The sequence below is a fragment of the Tachypleus tridentatus genome, chromosome 1 (assembly GCF_004210375.1).
Source record: "Tachypleus tridentatus isolate NWPU-2018 chromosome 1, ASM421037v1, whole genome shotgun sequence".
Taxonomy (NCBI): domain Eukaryota; kingdom Metazoa; phylum Arthropoda; class Merostomata; order Xiphosura; family Limulidae; genus Tachypleus; species Tachypleus tridentatus.
In genome coordinates, this window is record NC_134825.1 from 50,461,077 (window position 1) to 50,479,423 (window position 18,347).

Sequence of the window (18,347 nt, forward strand, 5' to 3'; positions counted from 1 at the left end):
AGGTTCAGAAAAAGAGAAATGATTTCAAACGCTTTTAATGTTATTTTATCAATAATGTATGTTCCATTATTATTAATTACTTTCTGCCAACGATTCACAAGCTTCTGAATGTCACTTCTATAAAATTCTTGGGGTTTGGAGGAAAAGAATGCGGAGAGGGTAGTTTTGACATCTTCATGTGTTTCAAGCTCTTTTTCATTAAGATAGTTCTGCAAACTTCAGAATATATGATGGGACAAGGTCTAGAGAATAAGGGGGATGCAGAAGTTTTCCCAGTCTAGCTCTTCAATCTTTGCAGATGTGATCCTTACTGTATGAGGCCGTACATTATCCTGCTGTAACATAACATCTTTACGATTGATCAAAGCAGGCCTCTTTTCTTTCAGCGCAACATTCAAGCGCTCTACCTGTTGACAATAAAAGTCTGATGTAATCATTACATTGAGTGGCAGCAACTCAAAGTGTATCACTTCAACAATATCCCACCAAACGCTTAACAAGACTTTCCTAGGGTGGAGGTCCATTTTAGGATGTGCTTTAGCTAGTTTACTTGCATTGAGCCATTGTTTGCGGGGCTTAACATTTTATAATATATCCATTTTTCATCTCCAGTCACTAACCTGTCACAACAAAGATGAGTTACGTTTACGAGAGTGCAGAGAAGTGCAAATGTCCACTCCTGCTCTAAGGTTGGCTTCTGTCAAATTATGGGGGACCCATTTTTTAAGTTTTGACACCTTTCCAAGCTGTTGCAGATAACGGTGAACTGTTGAATGGGTTGAAGTAAGCTTCTGTGCTAGTTCTTCAACTGTTACAGCACAATCTTCATCAAGTGCAGCCAGCAGCAAGTCATCATTAAACTCAACAGGATGACCTGAATGTGGCGCATCACTTAAGCTGTAGTCATCTGATCTGAACTTTTGAAACCATCTTCGACATTTTCTTTCATTGAGTGTAATTTCTGCTGCACTATTGCCTTTTTCAAACTCATGAACTCATTTATTTTCATAAGGGTTTATTTGATTAATGATCTGAAAAAGTGGAATTGGGTTAGTTTCCTTTATTTGTCTGAACATATTTATACACGTCCTACTACGTATTTTAGTCATTAAAGCTTTCTACAAAGACAAAAATGAAGATGCACTTTTTGTATCAAATTTTCGGACATTACTTTTGGGATGACCTGATACTTGCAAACATTTATAAAACTTGAACAGTTCATATGTGTGTGTGTGTGTGTATATATATATATATATATTTACATCTTAAGGAAATAATGTCAACACCACTTTTCAAACCTTAAACTTGTTTGTTTATGTTTTTCATTTTTACTTTATGCTATCTGTCTTTTTCTGTAATTTTTTGAAGTTCCATATTCCACCTTTTAAATTAAAAGTTTTTAATAATCTTGTAGATATGTAGTTAGTTAACTGGCTAGATATAGTTCTATGACAGAGTGCATGTCCTTTTATAGACATGTATTTAGTCAGCTACCTACATATCTGTGTATGATAGTGTGTTTTATCGATATATAGATAGAATGTGTGAAAATAAATATTACTAAATTGTAGTTATAATTTGATGTTCAGGCTTCACACAAAGCTGAATTTATATAATCTCAACCACATCTCGACCTGGAGATGGGCATACAATTTAAATAGAAACATTTCAGAGCATGACCCGGAGATAAGGATATAATATAAATGTACGCGTTACACATGTTAACCTGGAGGTGTAAATGTACATTTGTAAAAAAGTTTGATCTGAACAAGGTGCATAATGTAAATATAAACATGATAGAAATTGACCTATTGGTTTTTCTATAATGTAAATATACACCTGACAGAAAGTGATTTGAAAATTGGCAAACAATGTAACTACACATTTGATAGATACTGTCCAAGAAATACAATTACACTGTAATTGTACACCTAACATCGGAGGTAATATATAATGTAAATATGCACTTTATAAATTATATAATGATTGTATACCTTCAAAATGGCGGCTGTAAAGAATAAATCGGTACTTGTACTGACCTAAACAAAGTCGTCTATGCAAGGTATGCATGCATAAGGCCATTTCAGCAAATAAATGAGGTTAGTCTTTGTGATGTTATAACGTTTTTGGACTGAATAATTCTTACTGGACACACTGACTGATATTTCATAAATTCAAATTGTTCACTGTAGTAAATAAAGACTTAAAAACGTTAGTTTGAAAATTCATTCTGTAAGTAGTGAAGCCGAGACCTGATCTTTACATTTCAAATAGTGTTAATATATCTTTTCTCCATTAAAAAAAAAGTTTCTTGCGCTGTATATTCACATCTATTAAAATCATAAAAATGCTGTATTGTAATACATTAATTCTGATTATTTATCCTATAATAGAATCTTCAATATATAGCATTACTCTTCTGACTTTAAATATATAGAAAACACCGTATTTCTTACCCGTATCTAACATTCTTTCATTAGGTACTGGTGTCACTATATTTTCTGTTGGTTTATTTTTTGGCCAGTTTTAGAACTGGCTTCATGACCTCTCGTGTATCATATGCTGGTCATGCATAAGGGCCTTTACAACTTCATAACTCTCTTTACTTGCCACGTGAAGGACCCAAAACAGAAGAAGAAAGCTAGAATATCACCAGATTTATTTTTTCTTAGAATTACATTTGGTACCAGAAGGAGTGGACACTGTAAAAGATGAGCAACATTTCTTAGAATTACATTTGGTACCAGAAGGAGTGGACACTGTAAAAGATGAGCAACATTTCTTAGAATTACATTTGGTACCAGAAGGAGTGGACACTGTAAAAGATGAGCAACATTTCTTAGAATTACATTTGGTACCAGAAGGAGTGGACACTGTAAAAGATGAGCAACATTTCTTAGAATTACATTTGGTACCAGAAGGAGTGAACACTGTAAAAGATGAGCAACATTTCTTAGAATTACATTTGGTACCAGAAGGAGTGGACACTGTAAAAGATGAGCAACATTTCTTTAATGTTATAGTAAAACAAGCTGTGTTTTACTTTTTCCTAAATAATATAAAGGTAGTGATTAGTTTAAACATGATGTCTTCGCCTTTTATTTGGCATAGAGTATTTCATCAAAGAACTCATAACGTGAACTTTCTTACACGTCACATAATGAACGTATAAAAATATATATATTTGTTATCAAAACCTAAAGTGCCAATCTTCTTTTATACTAGAAGGATAAAGAAAACAAGCACTGCAGTGACATTTCAATAACTGAATTAAATACTTCTTTTATGACGTAACTGACCAGGCGTGGCCAAGTAATTAATCTTCTCAGACTATGATTCAGAGGGTTTTAGGTTAACATTTCGTTGCCGTTGTGATAGTGGATACGTCACAAAAGTGACGTCAGATTCTATATTTTATTAGAGGTATCCAAGTAGTCCATGCATTAGCAACAAGTGTCATTGACTAGCTGCCTTAAAGAAGAGGAACAGCTATGCATGGAGCCTTTGTGAAAACTTTAAATAAAGAAACACTTTTGGTTTTTTAATTAATTCGATCTCTAAAGAATTGCCAAAGTTTTATACATCTCTTATTAACTTGTTCTTAATGAAGTATTCAGTACAAGACTGTTCAATATAAACATCTTCTAAATTACACGCCTACAAATAACTGTCTGTTAATTTTTATCCTGTACAATTTTATTTGAAAGATAAAAATATAAAGTTGATCGACTGTTACATATTAGTACATTCAGTACATCATTGCTTCTTAATAGTTCAATATATGCAGTACAAAATAAAATAACATTGCTGTTTTTTTTAGTTAATCACAAAGCTACACAATGGGCTATCTGGGCTCCGCTCACCACGGGTATCGAAACCCGGATTTTAGCGTTGTGAGTCAGCAGACATACCGCTAAGCCACTGGGGGGCATAAAATAACCCCCTCTACTTTACAGTAAAACTAGCTATTCGTAACAAACAACAAAACTAGCAACAATTGTACAATATCGAAACACAAAACTACAAACACAATCGCTCAGTAACATAAGCCATTGTGTACATTGATATAAAACCGTATGTGCTATCGCATAGTAAGATCAGTTGTGTCTTAAGAATTTATAACTAGCTTAATTTATATACTTTAATATAATAAAACACGCTATTACAATAAATAATTTTTATCTTTAAATAAAGTAATCAGTAGCAAAAAACAAAAAATGTTAGATTTAGTTTTGTTAGTTCAACAATAATTCTGTGCTACCTTGAAACGATTTAGATAGGTGAACGAGTAGGTTATATATAAATTATACACAGCTAAACCCGTATAAGAGTGAAGTCTACACAGCAGCAAGATAAATTTATGTGCTTCCTAACTGTTTATTTCTTATAAAAGTAATTAGTAATTTGTCCACTTAAGTCGGCAGTGAGCTAACCTTTATTGTAATACTAATCATGTGATAAAAAACAATTACTGTTCTTGCCTCATATCTGAATTTATTTGTGTAAAACTACCTGATATGACGATAATTTTTATTCTTCATTGGAACTATTTACAAAACTTAGTTTTTTCTTTTAAAAACTTACTTTCTAGTATGAGTATGTGTGTTTTCTTAGAGCAAAGCCAAAGAAGGCCGTCTGCTGTGTCTACCCGGAGAATCGAACCCATGATTTTAGCATTTTAAGTCCGAAGCCTTACCACTGTTACAACGGGAGACTTGTTAGTACAAAGAGTGCCATAGATTTAAACGTATTTTCTCAAATAACAGACGTTACGCGGGTTTGAATCCCATGACACCAAACTTGCTCGTCCTTTCAGCCGGGGGGGGCGCTATAATGTTTCGTCCAATCCCACTATTCGTTGGTAAAAGAGTAGCCCAAGAGTTGGTGGTGGTTGGTGGTGACAAGCTGCCTTCCCTATATCCTTACACTGCTATATTAGGGACGGATAGCGCAGATAGCCCTTGAGTTGCTTTGCGCGGAATAAAAAAAAAACAACAACAATATTTGCTCTAACTCAATATCCTCATTCTGTTTACATAGAAAATATAAATAAATTCTGATACAAAAATTAAAAAGAGAAGTTATTCTAGAACGAATTGTGCAAGTCATTGACTTGAATAATTTCAATTCTTAATTTCTTTTAATAATTCTGTTATTGCATTTCTTTCAGTGATTATAATCCTAAACTTTTGCGATATTTACATTTAGTTTTATTTCTATGCTTGCAAATAAAATGTGAGAAAATTATAATAATATTGTGCGTTTAACTCCCTGATGTTCCCCGCTTGTACAGTTGTAAGTCTACAGATTTACAACGCTGAAATCAGCGTTTCAATCCTTCCTTGGTAGCCACAGCAGATGTGACTATACAGACACTTTCACATATAATAATCTGTATAAAGATATAAGCGGAGACTCACTTACAAAGATATATCTTAACACTTATCCTTTAACATTGGAGAAGTTGATGTTTTATTAATCGACAAAAATATGCTTTCGAACTTATCATTTGATGTGTAGTATTCAAAATACACGACATGCAGATGTCCATTTAAAATAATAACTCTTTAGGAATTCCATCGTTTTGCAAGAAAGCTTAAACTTACTTTTGATCCAAATTTCTATCTTCTTAAAATAAATGTTTTCTCTCTTTTCCTGTCTTTCAGCAAATGCTTGGAGATAGCTTTGAAAGCTTTAGAAAATCTTCGTGAATTTACATGGCTACTACATGCACCATAGTTCTTATTAAAATGTGAAGTTTCGTAAATACATTTAGCAGACGACAATCGTCTATAGCAGACCACCTCACCTTCTGGCGATCATCTTTTATAAGATCTGGTTGGTTTCACAAATAAAAACAGCTATTTGCGTACAACAATAAATTCGTAATCCGAAAACTACTTTAGACATAAAAACATTTGTTTAGATTCAAAGGAAAACGATTAACTTCTTACTTATAAAATCTTTGAATCATGTGGCTTAACGGTCAACGAACTGTATTATTGTACCCTACAATTTAATTTACACGGTAGAATTTTGGGAAAAAAATAACAGTATCTGGTTACAATGCATTTTTTGTTTTCTGTATTCCATTACTAACGAGAAAAGCGTACACAGCTACAAGCGATAGGCGTGTCGTGTAGTCTAAAGAGATGAGTTCCTCACTCAACATTTGCTGATCTTGATTTTTTAATTACAAAAAAATCGTTAATGTATTTTAAACTGAGGATGACGAACTGAAAATTCTGTCTTTTTTCCTCCACGATACATCCTCAGTCTTACATATATAAGCAATAGTTACAGATTGGGAAATCACAGAAAGAATTCTGTTTCGAACCACGAAGGACCTGCTGGAATTAATAAAGGTTAGTAAAGAGCGAAAACATTTGGTTACTAATTTTAATTAATCAAATTAATTGTGATTTAAAAAGGAGCTCGCTTTAATAATATACTGTATGCAAGCGCTCTTAAACATAAATAAACTTTATATTTACTTAAAAAGAATATTGTAAAAATTCTAACTAATATAGGCAAGTTTATATAAACATATTACTTGAATGCTCAAATAAAAATTCGGAACACTGTTCATAATTATTTTTTATGCTTATAAATTTTTCAATAATTCGTCTTGTGGTTGTTTATCTTGAACATCAGCGTGTTAACTGTGTAACAGGGTATTAATGTGTAAGCATGTTGAAAATATGCCAAAAACGTAACATCTCGATCTTTCTTCACAGCTCTGAGAAACAAATTAAGCCATATGCATAAAAAGCAAGCTAGGTTAGAATTAGTGAGTTTGTTAATTAGTATAATGATTAATAAATGTATAATTTACTTCGTTTGTTTGTTACTATCAGCCAGCAGTCAGTTAATCAGTTTATTGTAGTGATTATTGAGTTTCTTCAATGAAAAAACAGAGTACGAAATTAGTATGTAAGTGTAATTTCTGTCTATTAGACATAGCTTATTTTTGAAATTAGGTTTAGCAATGAACGTCGGATACACTAAACGTGGAACTCGAAGAAATAAATTGCTTTCGTCATCTTTTAGTGGATTTCCAATTTTATATTAACTGAATAAACCAAAGGAAACCGACTGACAGTGGAAACTATTAAAACAATAGTTTCTTAGTACTATTTCACCTATAACTTGTTAATATTATTAACTGGCTCAGTTTGACTTGGAAATTTTATTACCTCAGTACTGTTTCAGCACGTTAATATTATTATTTCTGTGCTACTTCAACTTTGGTTTATTAATATGGTTATCTCAATGATATTTCAACTCTAACTTGTTAATATGATTACTTCCGTACAGCGACTCCTATGATTTATTAACACTTATTTTCATGTCTCCACAAAGAGACATGTTGTTTCTATTGTTTTTGAGAGACATGTTGTTCCTATAGTTTCCAGAGAGACGTGTTGTTTCTATTGTTTTTGAGAGACATGTTGTTCCTATAGTTTCCAGAGAGACATGTTGTTTCTATAGTTTCCAGAGAGCCATGTTGTTTCTATAGTTTCCAGAGGGACACATTGTTTCTATAGTTTCCAGAAAGACGTGTTGTTTCTATAGTTTCCAGAGAGACGTGTTGTTTCTATAGTTTCCAGAGAGACATGTTGTTCCTATAGTTTCCAGAGAGACATGTTGTTCCTATAGTTTCCAGAGGGACACGTTGTTTCTATAGTTTCCAGAGAGACGTGTTGTTTCTATAGTTTCCAGAGAGACACGTTGTTTCTATAGTTTCCAGAGAGACACGTTGTTTCTATAGTTTCCAGAGAGCCATGTTGTTTCTATAGTTTCCAGAGGGACACGTTGTTTCTATAGTTTCCAGAAAGACATGTTGTTCCTATAGTTTCCAGAGAGACATGTTGTTTCTATAGTTTCCAGAGAGACGAGTTGTTTTTATAGTTTCCAGAGAGCCATGTTGTTTCTATAGTTTCCAGAGGGACACGTTGTTTCTATAGTTTCCAGAAAGACGTGTTATTTCTATAGTTTCCAGAGAGATGTGTTGTTTCTATAGTTTCCAGAGAGCCATGTTGTTTCTATAGTTTCCAGAGGGACACGTTGTTTCTATAGTTTCCAGAGAGACGTGTTGTTTCTATAGTTTTTTGAGAGACATGTTGTTTCTATAGTTTCCAGAAAGACATGTTGTTCCTATAGTTTCCAGAGAAACATGTTGTTTCTATTGTTTTTGAGAGACATGTTGTTCCTATAGTTTCCAGAGAGACATGTTGTTTCTATAGTTTCCAGAGAGACGTGTTGTTTCTATAGTTTCCAGAGAGCCATGTTGTTTCTATAGTTTCCAGAGACGTGTTGTTTCTATAGTTCCAGAGAGCCATGTTGTTTCTATAGTTTCCAGAGAGACGTGTTGTTTCTATAGTTTTTAGAGAGACATGTTGTTTCTATAGTTTCCAGAAAGACATGTTGTTCCTATAGTTTCCAGAGGGACACGTTGTTTCTATAGTTTCCAGAGAGACGTGTTGTTTCTATAGTTTCCAGAGAGACACGTTGTTTCTACAGTTTCCAGAGAGACACGTTGTTTCTATAGTTTCCAGAGAGCCATGTTGTTTCTATAGTTTCCAGAGGGACACGTTGTTTCTATAGTTTCCAGAAAGACATGTTGTTCCTATAGTTTCCAGAGAGACATGTTGTTTCTATAGTTTCCAGAGAGACGAGTTGTTTTTATAGTTTCCAGAGAGCCATGTTGTTTCTATAGTTTCCAGAGGACACGTTGTTTCTATAGTTTCCAGAAAGACGTGTTATTTCTATAGTTTCCAGAGAGATGTGTTGTTTCTATAGTTTCCAGAGAGCCATGTTGTTTCTATAGTTTCCAGAGGGACACGTTGTTTCTATAGTTTCCAGAGAGACGTGTTGTTTCTATAGTTTTTAGAGAGACATGTTGTTTCTATAGTTTCCAGAAAGACATGTTGTTCCTATAGTTTCCAGAGAAACATGTTGTTTCTATTGTTTTTGAGAGACATGTTGTTCCTATAGTTTCCAGAGAGACATGTTGTTTCTATAGTTTCCAGAGAGACGTGTTGTTTCTATAGTTTCCAGAGAGCCATGTTGTTTCTATAGTTTCCAGAGAGACGTGTTGTTTCTATAGTTTCCAGAGAGCCATGTTGTTTCTATAGTTTCCAGAGAGACGTGTTGTTTCTATAGTTTTTAGAGAGACATGTTGTTTCTATAGTTTCCAGAAAGACATGTTGTTCCTATAGTTTCCAGAAAGACATGTTGTTCCTATAGTTTCCATGGAGACATGTTGTTTCTATAGTTTCCAGAGAGACATGTTGTTTCTATAGTTTCTTCTTCTTCCACTTTACAATCGATTGTCATTCCTTCACTTCTCGGCGAATTGACTTATAACTTGGTTCAATACGCCCAAATTAAGAGCTTTTTAAAGGATTTTTTGGAGTAAGAGGTCAAGCAATCCAAAAATGTATATATTGGGTTCCTGTAAGATCGTATATATTTACAGAAATCACGGTGAAATTTGGTACAAATATAGATTTTTCCTGCGCCCAACACACTGACATAAAAAGTTGGATCAGCCAATTTTGAGTTCTTTAGGCTCAGAGTTCAGGAAAAAGTATAATTTTTGGTTAATTTACTTGATCATATTTTGACCAATTTACATGGAACTGTGTAATAAGACAGTGTTCTGGAGGTCCCATAGATATACATACAAAAGTTTGGAATGTGCTCATTTTTGGTCACTTTAGTGGGGTGTCAAAAACCAACAGAAAACTTAATTTTGGGGGTTTGGGTCCATTTTTGGGGCACATATATGTCAGATTTTGTATAAAGATATTTTTTTGAGATCCAAAAAGATATAAAACTAGTTTGGACATTTTTGTATATTGTTCAATTTTAGCGAGAAAACTACGATTTAGTGTTTTCATAGACAATTCATGTGTATGTGGACCAACTAACATGGAGTTTCTAATAAATATATCTATATGTAATGATTCCCGGTTTGCCCCTAAGGAATTAAAGCGCACCCTCCGCAAGCGCTCGGATTTTTGGGTTTTTGTCATTTTGTATTAAGAATTTTTAACCTACATGTTTTTTTTTTTTCAGATCATTAATTTGGTGTAAAGTATTCGTCAAGTTTTAAAAACACTTAGGAGTAGCTGTGGAAAGATGATAAGTGACAATGATGAAATCATTTCTGTGTATACTGTTTTTCTATGACCATAAGCAACGTTTCGCATTATTTTTCAAATAATTTGCATTTATTTACTTTTTTTATTTTTCAGATATAATTATGAAGACAATATATTTTTCAACGCTAACTATTTTGGTTCTATACCTACTTTTAATTACCAAGACGAATGGGGGGCATGGAGGATTTGGCGGAGGTGGTTTGGGACTTGGCGGAAAAGGTGGAGGTGGTTTGGGACTTGGTGTTCTCTTGGGATCATTGCTTGGAGGTCTGGGGGGAGGTGGAAAGAGCATAATTCCACTTCCTTTGCCTTTACCGCTACCCATACCGATTCAATCTGAGTAAGTTGGCCTTAGTTGTTCAATATATTTGACTGTTTTGATAATTTAATAATCTAATTAGTTTTAAATATTGGTATATATAATACATATTATCTTTAATTTTCAATCTAGTGCGAATTCACATCATTCGTGTTTACTCTTGTAAAGTTTAAATCGTGTATTTTATAATATATATTACATTGCACGTGTATTTCTATTACAAAGATTCTTCCCCCTCCCAGTGACGCAGCGGCATGCTTGTGGAGTTACTACGTAGAGAAACCAGGTTTTAGTATCCATGGTGGGTAGACCACAGATAGTCGTTTGTGTAGCTTTGTGCTTAGCTACAAACAAAGGTGCTAATGCTATTTGTGGCTGCACTTACATTTTAACTAACCTGAAGAAAGGCAGCCAGCTAGTATCATCATATCATATTACATCCACATTAAGAGCTGTGTGTCACATTTATAAGACTCGGCATGGCCAGATGGTTAAGACACTCGACTCATAATCTGAGGGTCGCGAGTTCAAATCCCCGTTACACCAAACATGCTCGTGGGGGCTTTATAATGTGACGGTCAATTCCATTATTCGTTGCTAAAAGAGTAGCCCAAGAGTTGGCGGTGGGTGGTGATGAATAGCTGCCTTCCATTTAGTCTTACACTGCTAAATTAGGGACGGCTAGCACAATTGCTTTCGTGTAGCCTTTAACGTAATTAAAAACAAACCAAACCACTCTCATAACGCAACCACAGTTTAAAGTATAGAGAATATTTTGTGTTATTGCACAAATTCGAGCCCGGCTCGCCAGCCAAGGAGTCCACAACTCTATCACAGGGTCAAAGCTTATCATTCTAATACATAAGTATTCTAAACACACATATTTAAAGGTATATTTTAAAGTCTAAAAAACGTAGAAAACGTAGAGACAGACTAACTTTCTTAAGATTAGGGTTTTATCTCGAATGAAAAGTAATTATCTAATGTCCCTAATCACACATTTTCTTTAAATATAGCTAAGGTTGTATCTAGGAAAATGTTAAACATATATTTCTAATTTTGGACAAAGTTATACATATGAAAATGTTTCATATCAACAAATCATTCATCCAGTTGAGAACTAGCTAAACTTAGAATCAATTTCAGTACACTTAAAACATTCTTAAACAGTCTTTAAGTATTAGATACTTAGATTATTCACACCTCTCTAAGTACTAGATATTTAAATTATTCGCTTATCTTTAAGTACTAGATATTTAAATTACTTTCACATTATTAAGTATTAAATATCTAGATTATTCACACATCTTTAAGCAATAGATATTTAGATTATTCAGACATCATTAGATACTAGATATCTAGATTATTCACACATATTTAATTAATAGATATCTGGATTATTCACATGTCTTTAAGTAATAGATATCTTGATTATTCACACATTTTTAAGTGCTAGATGTCTAGATTAGTCACATGTACCTTATATGATGTTTAGAAGTTGTTCTAGCCCGGAGCTACAAGGTCGGTAAGTTCACTCTACTTACCCTTGAAAGTCGAGCCTCGGATTTTAACAAATTCATAGTATTTAACTACTAATTGAACTTTTAGTTCTTTCATCATGAAAAAGATCCAAAAAACGTCCAACTTTTAAGTTGACCTGATGTTGTTATTACTGTTTATTTTTGACGTAACCGATACATTATAGAACCAACAATAAAACCGAAGCTTGTTCAGCTATACTTCTTTTTGTTTTTAGATTGGTTGACTTACAGAATGCTCTGTTCCCCAGGGTTTCTTCAGTTAGTCTATTAAAAGGGGTTATAATGAATAACGTTACAAGTAACAGAACCCTTCTAATTATCTTTTTAGAGTAACTAATAATGTTATTCCTTTTGTTCTTCAGAAACACGGTTGTGAAAAGTTACCCGGTGCCCGTCCACACACCTGTTCACTATCCAATTCCATATCCAGTATATCTGCAAAGTCACAGTCACAGCCATAGTCAAAGCTATGGAGGTGGTCACGGAGGTTATGGTGGTGGTTATGGAGGCTACGGTGGTGGTTATGGAGGCTACGGTGGTGGTCACGGAGGCTACGGTGGTGGTGGTTATCACTAAATACGTTAATGACTTTCTTGTATAGAAAAACACTCACTAACACTTTGCCACTAAGATTTAACTTCATTTTTGAAACAGGAGCGTAAGAACGTTTTGTTCTCCAGTAGGTACAACTATTACTTTCATTGCTCATGTTAATTAAATATTAACATATGAAGTCTAAAATCAAAAGAAAAAAGCTAAACACGTCAGAAAGTTTAAACACACAAACAAAACAATAATATACGTTTACAGTAAAAACGTAAAAGTTTGACCAATGAAGTAATTAAGACACCGGATGTGACATCACAAATGCATACACACATATATATGTGTGTGTGTGTAGTTAGAAATTATCAAAATGTTGTAATCTCTTAAATAATTCATTATATTTTATAATTATCCAATATAAGTAGTAAAGAAAAAGAATTGTTTGTTAAACAGGAAATATTAATGTTGAAATAAACTACACGTGCTCACCATAACATGCGCGTGACTAATATAAATAGTCACGATTGTGAAGTGTTTGTTAAGCAGGATGTATTAATGATAGAACATTCTAGACTTTAAAGATAGACTTAAGTTGCTTCATTAAAGAAAACAAGATGTCATCTGTCATGATTGTACTGTATTTACTTAGACTTGAAGGTTTCATTTCATCTGTAAGTAAACGGAGGTGAACCGATGTGTTTCTTCAGTGCACTAGGATTGTTCTCATACTCTTTTTGTACTCTACACATATATTTAATATGTGTACAAAATCTTGAGTCCATAATATGATTAAAAAATTAATACTCATCGTCTGTTGGTTTCCATGTGCATACATGTATATATTTAATACATTAACGTTTTTTAAAGGATATGTTAAATAAAACAAGTGTATGTGAAACGTTTCTGTGCAGTTACTTCCACTAATGAAATTTTTCATGAATATTTTATTTATCTATTGCTCAGACCATTGTAAATCTTAGTATCTAGACATTTGCATGAGCGAAAGCACGTATATATAGAATCTAATATTAGGTCAAATTTAATATCCACATTGAGGTGTCATATTAAAATGTTCACATACTAATTTTATTTATTACACATGTATTTTTCAATTCAGCAAACACACAAACAATTTCATACATACAACTCTGATTCAAGAAGTAGTTATTGTTCCTACTCGAACATAGAACAGGAAGTTGTTATTTTTACAACTCGCGCATAAAGACAACCACATATTAACTCAGGTTCATAACGTATTTTTCATTGTATCAACACCTACATAAGCATAGAATAACCCGTATTAACAAAGCAATTTCTATTAAGCATAAACATGTAAATTAAATCAGATTAACAAAGTACTTCCTATTCGTTAAGTCCACACATAAACATGCTCACGTGTTAGCTCAGATTAAACGATACTAATTATTGGTTCAACATAACATACTCACGTGTTAGCTCAGATTAAACGATACTAATTATTGGTTCAACATAACATACTCACGTGTTAGCTCAGATTAAACGATACTAATTATTGGTTCAACATAACATACTCACACTCTAATATCATGTTAGTACATCTTCTTGATGCAGCTTACTTTCAAACACACTCGTTAACCTACAGTTAAATAGCATTCCTTATTTACCCTCTAAAGATTACACGACGATCTTACGGTTTGAGAGACCAACTAATAACACTGCACAACAGTGAAAGGTTTCACCAGGATATTGCTACAATGGAAAAACGATATCAGGGCAATTGGAATCCGTCAATACTTGCTGACTACTGTTGGACACTGCAACGTGATGCACCGGACATTGAATGCAAACGAAAACCAGAAGCAAAATACTTTTATAAACGCAATTAAATACATTATTTCCAGTAAACAGTTAACTGTCTATTTCTCAGAGTTCTTACGTAATGAAGCAAAACCAAAACTATATTTGTGCATACCCACCAGATACCTGTGACAATGTGCAAAAACCTTTCAAAGCAACTGTTGTGCAGTGTCATTTAAGTACAACTTTTCATGAACGCAATTTAACATTTAAAATAAATCAAAAGTTTTACTGTATTCACCCTGTAACTGATAATGAACTAATAAATCATTTAAATAAAATGGATTTTCCTTAACTCGTAAAAAAAGGGAATGAGAAAAGAAACAACAACAGATATATGAAACATTCAAGATTTCTATATAAGTACACAGAAAATGAACTGAGCAAAAAGCACAGACGATAATCATTTGTGTAAAAATAAAAAATATCGAACAGCAAGTTTGTTATCAATTGCTCTTCATATTCTTACTTAATAAATTAAAAATGACATAACCATAAAAATTGTCATTGAAAGAAGCATCTTCGTATATTTATCTTTATAAATATTTTAAAATTCCATCAATTCTCGCATTATCTCGTATGGAATGTAAGGTACTGCTGAATGGCTGCATACTCTCTAGTCAGTAATTCAAAATTTAATACGGTGGCACATAAACAGTCTTAGAAGATTTATCGTAAAATACAAAATGCAAATTAGAAGAATATAACATTTTCAAATTATATTGTTAAAAAAGATCTAAAGACCTTTATATTTTCAAATAACAATATAGATGAAAATGAAACACGTATTCAATAATGTTAATGTTGAGATCTGTTGGAAGTAGCCAATAGTCAGCCAAGGACTGTCAGTTTACGGGGATTAGAACCTATAGTCTATTGTTGATAACCACTGGATGCTAAAAGAAACAAACAAAACCAATTTTCCATCTTTGTACTCAACGTATTGACGATTAGAAAATCTTCTAGTTGATATCTTTGAAATAATATCTATGGAAACGCGAAAAACAAACAGTATGAACTGAGAGTGCATTATAGTCTAATTAAAATAATACCTTTGCTACACAAGCTACACTAGAATTTCTCCACAAACTATCAAGTCTTGTTTCCTTGGTCAGTTTATTCATACTTTTGTTATTACTTGTAATCGTCTTCATCCGGGTCATTTCTTTACTGATTGTCTTTGATGACATAAGTGTAACTGAAAAGATGGAACTATACAATATCGAAACAGTTTACTACATTTTTAGTCGATAGATTCCAACAAAAGAAAACATTGTTTCTTTTATTACCTGTTACTGCTTTTTTCCAGTTGATTCCAACAAAAGGGACATTGTTGGTTTTATTATCTATTACTGATTTTTACCAGTTATTTTTAACAATGAGAATGTCTGACTGGTTACTCTTTTACTAACGAATAGTGGGAGTGACCGTAACATTGTAACGCTCCCATAGCTGAAAGGACGAGCATATTTGGTGTGACGGAGATTCGAACCCGCGACCCTCGGATTACGAATCGAGTACCTTAACCACCTGGCCACACCGGGCCCGCCTATTCAGAAGTATTTAATTGAACATTAATTTGGTTTGTTTGTTAAAATCAAGTAATAAATATTTTTATGAAAAATATTTTACATCTATATCGATAATTAAAATTGAGAACAATAAAATCTCAAAATTTAAACCACAAGCATTTGATTGAAGGATAAAAAAATATTTTCAGTTAATATTTTTCAAACCCATGTCTAGTTCAGGTTCAGGACCATGTTCAAGTCTATAAAGGAAGACATAGTTATTCTGATTACAGTGGAAAACTTGGTAGTTATGGTTACAAATGGTGTAGTAGCTACTATCACAAATGGTATAATGACTATTGTTTTGGGGGATATAATGACTATTGTTATAGAGGATGTAGTGGCTACGGATACAGATACCACTGAAGTTTATTATTAACTTCGTTAAACTTTACTTAGTTTTATACTAAAAATTCGCTACAAAAATTTTAAAACTACTTAGTAGTTCTTTCCGTTGTGTTTTACTTCAGTTCTACCATTATCTAACTTATTATAGTTTTTATCATATTTACTCATATAAAAAGGTGTGACATTTTCCACAGATAAAATTAAACGTGTTGGAAAGATGTGTTGTCATTAAATAAATTGACTTCGGAAATTGTTTGTTTAACTAGGTTAATACTAGCCTACGTAAGAGTTAGCAGCGTTGATATTCTGTAGGACTTTTTTTAATAATGTGCGTAGACTTCATTATCTGTCCATATATTTATAAGCATAAAGAACTTTGTCCTTGTTTTCGTTTCATTAGCTCACTCAAACAAAATTTTATTTTCCTAAATAAATCATCAGATAATAATCACTCGAAAGTTTAAGCTTTTAATTTATGTGCAAATTTTAAATGAGGTATTAAAAATTTTCGGGGCGGTTCAGTTGCAAGTTCCAAGACTTATAACGCTAAAAATCGGGTTTCGATACCCGTGGTGAGCACAGAACAGATAACCTATTGTGTAGCTGTGTTCTTAATAACAAACGCTCTAGTAAAGAAAATTAACAGCATTTCAATACTCTCACTGTACTTGTAAAAATAAAACTTTATACAATTGTAGTAATTAATTCTAATAACTTTACATCAGAAGCAAAATATGTGAATAAACCAAAACTAAAAACTAGCTTATAAATGAATAAAAAGTAATTATATTTCGCAAATTGGTAGGAAGTACGTAATATCTTAGATCAATACATGCGAATATGTAAGCCTATGATGTTTATTATGCATTGAATTGTCATCTGGGTATCTTCGTTCAGAAGATTTTCAGCTCGTAGTCCCACTAATATTCCAAGGCTAGCTGAAAATATTTGTATCAGTTCTAAATCCACATGTTATGCTAGCAATTAAATTCAATATTCATAAAGTAAAGTATAATAGTGATAATGCTTCTGTTGTGATATTTAATAATGCCAATAATAATTTGAAAATGTATGGCATACGTTATTACTTACAAAACATAAGTCTCCCCCCTCCTTCGGCTGCTCAGTGGAAAGCTTGCGGGCTTATAACACTAATATTTGTGGTTCAATACTCGCGTTGGGCACAGCAAAACGGCTCTTTGTGTAGCTTTGAACTTAACAGACAAAAACTACAGTTAGCTTTTGATATATAATAAAATGCAATAAAAGTAAAAAGAATGATAAAGCTTTAGGACCAGGAACAGATTAACACAGAACCCGGGAATAAAAGATCTGTTATAACTCATAACTATTTACACCATTTCACGTGCATTATAAACATTTCAGTCCACATATATTTATGGTTTCAACAGCCGTGAGTTTAAAGATTTTCATGGAGTTAACACTCTTACCGGATAGCTTGTCGATTATGGAAGTTTGGAGATCAAAAGGTACAGTAATGACTCCAGCCAAGCTAGAATTATGGAGTAACACTACCATGACTTTATGAACGATATAGTAACACTATCACGAGCCTATGAAGAATGGGGTAGCATTATTTTATATATAGGATCGAACTTTTGGTCATATCTGTAGTACTGTCACAGTTGTTCCAAATGTTTAAATGGTAATATGTTCCTGAACAAATATAAACACGATATCAGACTAAGAACAATAGCTTCTGTATTTGTTTTAAATTAAGAAAAACAAGCAGGTAAAAAGTGGTGAAATTATTGTTGTTCTTGTTTTACAATCAAGGAATAATATGGGAAAACTTAGCCCCTTCCCCTCTATTTTAGTGCGACGGAAACAAGTATCAACATCAATATAAAATGGGAGGCGTAGTTTTCCCTAAATTTTTAATTTCTTTAGTTTAACTCATCTACTTATTACAGAAATGATAGCTTTACATTACTGACAATTTTACTTGGCTGTTTTTGTATTAATCAGATATACAAACTGCAGGACGAAAATAGAG